At 43.9% G+C, this 5437-nt stretch overlaps 1 non-coding gene across 1 annotated transcript; it reads left to right on the top strand.

The window, feature by feature from the left end:
- The first annotated feature begins 5021 nt into the window (after positions 1-5021).
- Positions 5022-5127, top strand: LOC145633483 (small nucleolar RNA R71). Its single transcript, XR_014112807.1, has one exon. It is a non-coding gene; the product is annotated as a small nucleolar RNA R71 (small nucleolar RNA).
- The last annotated feature ends 310 nt before the right edge of the window (positions 5128-5437 follow it).

Genomic DNA, 5437 nt, shown 5'->3' with positions numbered 1-5437 from the left:
AAATTTCGTAGGCTCCATAAGGAAACACTTCCGTGACAATGTACGGCCCACTCCATCTTGACCTAAGTTTGCCCGGGAAAAGCTTCAAGCGGGAGTTGAATAGGAGGACTTTTTGGCCTTTGACGAATTCCTTCTTGACAATTTGAGCATCGTGCCAAGCCTTAGTCCGCGCCTTATACATGCTTGCGCTATCGTAGGCATTCATCCTCAACTCCTCTTACTCATGTAGCTCTAGAAGCCTTTGCTCACCCGCACTATGGAGATCAAAGTTGATTTGCTTGATTGCCCAATGCGTTCGATGCTCCATCTCCACGGGAAAATGACAATTTTTCCCATAGACAAGCTTGTAGGGAGTGGTCCCTATTGGAGTTTTGAAGGCGGTCCTATAAGCCCATAGTGAATCAATAAGTTTGGAGGACCAATCCTTCCTTGTCCTAGCAACCGTCTTCTCCAAAATCACCTTGAGCTCTCTATTGGTGACCTCCGCTTGGCCACTCGTTTGAGGGTGGTATGCAAGCCCTCGCTTGTGAGAAACCCCATATTTATCAAGTAGTCGAACGAAGGTGTGGTGCTTGAAATGCGATCCCCCATCACTAATTATTGCTCTTGGAACACCAAATCTCGGGAAGATCACCTTTTTGAAAAGGTTGACCACCACCTTAGAGTCATTCGTTGGAGAAGCCACGGCCTCCGCCCACTTAGACACATAGTCAACGGCGACCAAAATATACTTGTTCCCATGTGAAGAAATGAAAGGGCCCATGAAGTCTATAGCCCACACATCAAAAACTTCAAGCTCAAGGATGGGATTTTGCGGCATTTCATCCCTTCTAGAAATATTCCCCATCCGTTGACATCTATCACAAGTTTTGACAAATATCCACGCATCCTTAAATAGAGAAGGCCAAAAGAGCATAGATTGAAGGACCTTTGAGGCGGTCTTTTGAGCACTCATATGCCCACCACAAGGAGAAGAGTGGCACATATGGAGAACACTTTGAACCTCGTCGTTGGGGACACATCTCCTCAACAAACCATCGACCCCTCTTTTCAATAAAATGGGATCATCCCAAATGTATCTCTTGGCCTCGTGCTTGAGTTTTCGACGTTGTTGTGAAGTGAAATCTGGTGGTATGGCACTACAAGCTAAGTAATTCACAATATCCGCATACCAAGGCTCCGATTTCACTTCAAGGACATAAAGCACATCATCTCTTAGAGCGTCCTCTATTGGCAAGCCGTCATCTTCAAACCTTGCACCGCCCAACCTTGAGAGGTGATCCGCCACCACATTCTCGGCTCCCTTCTTGTCTCTCATCTCATAATCGAAGTCTTGGAGGACTAAAACCCATCTCAACAACCTTGGTTTAGCTTCCTTCTTCCCTATCAAATATTTGAGAGCCGAGTGGTCGGTATACACAATTGTCTTAGAACCAATGAGGTAGGTTCTAAACTTCTCGAATGAATGGATAACCGCTAGGAACTCCTTCTCGGTAGTTGTATAGTTTCGTTGGGCATCATTGAGAGTTTTAGACAAATAATGTATGACATGAAGTTTCCCATTCTTTCGTTGTCCAAGAACCGATCCAATGGCCTCGTCGCTTGCATCGCACATGAGCTCGAATGAAAGAGACCAATCCGGGCCTTGGACAATAGGAGCGGTGCAAAGGGCTTCTTTCAACCTACAAAATGACTTTTGACAAGCATCATCAAACACAAACTCCTTATCTTGTTGCAACAAGGATGTGAGAGGCTTAGCGATCATTGAAAAATCTTTAATAAAGCGCCGATAGAACCCGGCATGGCCAAGAAAAGACCTCACTTCCCTCACGTTGGTGGGGGGAGGAAGTTTTTCGATTACCTCAACCTTGGCTCTATCAACCTCAATGCCGGCATGGGAAATTTTGTGCCCAAGAACAATCCCACTTTCGACCATAAAGTGGCACTTTTCCAAATTCAACACGAGGTTAGCCCTCTCACACCTTTCTAAGCAACGAGATAAATTAGATAGACAATCTTCATAGGTGGCTCCTCCAACGGAGAAGTCATCCATGAAGACTTCTATCTCATCCTCAATCATATCACTAAAAATGGACATCATGCAACGTTGGAATGTTGCGAGGGCATTACAAAGCCCGAAAGGCATCCTACGATACGCATAAGTACCGTAGGGGCATGTGAAAGTTGTCTTCTCTTGATCCTTAGGGTCAATTGGGATTTGGAAAAATCCCGAGTAACCATCAAGGAAACAATAGAAGGAATGCTTTGTAAGCCTTTTCAACATTTGATCAATGAACGGTAGTGGAAAATGATCTTTGCATGTACTTGTGTTAAGTTGGCGATAGTCAATACACATGCACCAACCGGTAACAAGTCTAGTGGGTACTAGTTGATCATGATCATTTTTCACTACCGTCATGCCCCCTTTCTTAGGCACAACTTGCACGGGAGATACCCAATCACTATGAGCAATTGGGTAAATAATTCCCGCATCAAGAAGCTTAGCCACTTCTATCCGTACAACCTCTTGCATGGAAGGGTTAAGCTTTCTTTGCCTTTGCCTGACGGGTTTGGCATCTCCCTCTAGATCAATTTTGTGCATACATAAAGATGGACTTATACCCTTGATATCATCAATAGTATAACCCAAAGCTTTTTTGTGATTTCTCAAAACATTGATCAAGAGGGAGGTTTGCTCCTCCGTTAGATTAGAATTTACAATCACGGGGAAAGACTCGTTGGGACCAAGAAATGCATACCTCAAGCCCAAAGGTAGAGGTTTCAAGTCTACCTTTGGTGCTCCCTTACCATTGGGACTCTCTTCTCTTTCTTCAACTTGAAAGAGGTCGTGAATGTAAGGAGCCTCTTCTTCCATGCTCGCGCCTTTGCACTCCTTGCTTTCCTCAAGCAAATCCTCATAGAATTGTATGTCTTCTTTGTGAGTACCTATCTTTGATTCATTCAACAACACACTTTCAAGGGGATCATTAGTGGCATGCAAGTGGGAGCGAGAAAATTCATCAAGAACCGTATCAAGAATATCTACCCTAAAGCATTCACCACTTGAGGAGGGTTGTTGCATGACATTGTTCAAATCAAACTCAATAGAATCATTGTCAATTTTCAAGGATATCTTCCCCTCCTTCACATCGATGATAGCTCTAGAAGTGGCTAGAAATGGCCTACCAAAAATTATAGGAATCCTCTCATCCTCATCCATTTCTAGCACATAGAAATCCACGGGGAATGTGAACTTTCCTACCCTAAGGGGAATGTCCTCAACTTTGCCCATGGGGAACTTAACGGAACGGTCCGCTAGTTGGAGAGTAATGTTAGTGGGAGAGAGGGTTCCTACACTAAGCTTTTGGTAGACAGAATAGGGCATGAGACTCACACTTGCTCCTAAATCACACAAGGCTTTATCAAATTCAATGCCATTGATAGAGCAAGGGATGGAAAAGTTACCCGGATCTTTCAATTTGGTAGGTAGTTTGTTGGAAAGAATTGCACTACAGTTGGCGGTTAAACTCACCGTCTCACACTCCCTTCTTCCACTCAAAAGATCTTTCAAAAATTTGGAATAGTGGGGCATTTGCTTCATAGCATCAACAAAAGGGACGGAGATATGCAAATTCTTAATGACTTCCAAAAACTTCCCAAATTGGGCATCAAGTTTAGCTCTCACAAATCGTTGTGGAAAGGGTAGCTTCTCCTCTCTAAGTTGGCGATTTAGGGGCAAGGGGGTGGCTTCTTTTTCCTTGAGCACCTCAACCTGTTTTTCTTTTTCAACACTCAATGGCTCATTGGGTTTTTCACCCTCATTCTCTAACTCCGCCTCTTCTTGGGGTTCTTCCTCAATTAAAGGGTCACTCCCTACTACCTTCCCACTCCTTGTTGTCACGGCATATAAAGGTTTTGGGTTGACTCCTTGACTTGGGATGTGAGAAGAAGAAGGAGAAGAAGAAGAAGGGGACGAATTAGATGCAAGTTGAGCAATTTGAGTCTCAAGCATTTTCATATGAGCATTGATTCGTTTTTGAGCCTCTTCATGTTTCTTTTGATCCTCCTCACGCATTTTTAAAAGAGCATCTAATTTAGCCATTACGGGATCTATTGGAGGGGCTTCAATTTGAAGAGGTTGTTGAGGTGGAGGAAGTTGGGGTTGATGGAAACCCGGAGGCCTATTAGTTTGGGCATAGTTAGAAACAAATTGGCCCCTATTGCCTCCGGTGCCTTGGTTAGGAACATTGATTTGTTGATTGTTTCCCATGTTACCTTGGTCACCAAAATTTTGATTTTGATGGTCTTGGTATCGGGGATTAGGTTGTTGGTTTTGATTACCATACCCTCTTTGGTTAGAGTAGCCTCTTCCATTGAAATTGGAAGGGCCTCCCCCACCATGGTATTGGTTATCATAATCACCACCATTTTGGTTCCAACCACGGTTTCCACCTTGATTCCAATTCCCCATTTGATTGGAGTTTGGCCTCAAGTTTCCTACATTTCCCATTCTAGGAGCAAAATTCATAGCATTGTCATTTTCAATATTACTATCATGTTCATGGGAAGGGGGTTGAACTTCACAAGCATAGACACAATGAGAGGTATCATGATCATAGGTTTCACAATTAGAACAAAACATGCACCCTTGGGGCATTGTATTGTAAGAAGAGGGAGATGAAGTATCCATACCATTGCCTCCCTTGGTTGAAGGGGAGATATTACCATGAGGGTTGGACCTTTCTTTCATCAATTCATCCATTTGCTTGGTCATTTTGGAGATTTGGGTAGAAAGGTTGTTGATTGCGTTGGCTTGCTCCAATGCATAAACGCCCTTGCTAGAAGTAGCATCCCTTTCTCCTTCGTACCAATCATCATAGTGCTTTGCGGCTTCCTCTATAATACACTCCACTTCATGCTCTCCTTTGTTCATAATTGGACCACCGGCCGCGGCGTCTAGGCTTGTTCTTCCTTGAGGTGTGAGACCTCCATAGAAAGTGTGAATGAGTTGATATTTGGGTATCCCATGGTGTGGGCATTGACGTTGAAGCTCTTTGTATCGTTCCCATGCCGCACTTAGAGACTCACCACTCTTTTGGCGAAAACCTTGAATCAAAGACCGAGCCTCGGCGGTCTTCCTATGGTTATAAAACCTCCTCAAGAAAGCCGTAGTCACTTGGTCCCATGTCGTGAGAGAATTAGGGGGCACCTCCTTCTCTAGCCATTCTAGACCTCTCCCAATTAGCGAAAATGGAAACATTTTGAGGCGAATATATTCTTGAGTCACTCCATTGGCCTTTATTGTGTCACAATATTTCTCAAACTCTTTTAGGTGCTCATGAGGACTCTCAAACTTTCCACCCGAGAATTGTTTCCTCTCAATCAAGGCAATCAAATTAGGCTTGATCTCGAAATTGTTGGCTTGAGTAGTAGGAGT

Source organism: Chenopodium album, chromosome 5, assembly GCF_948465745.1.
Source record: "Chenopodium album chromosome 5, dcCheAlbu1.1, whole genome shotgun sequence".
Classification (NCBI taxonomy): domain Eukaryota; kingdom Viridiplantae; phylum Streptophyta; class Magnoliopsida; order Caryophyllales; family Amaranthaceae; genus Chenopodium; species Chenopodium album.
The sequence above is the reverse complement of the archived record's forward strand: the minus strand, read 5'-3'. Positions and strand labels throughout refer to the sequence as shown.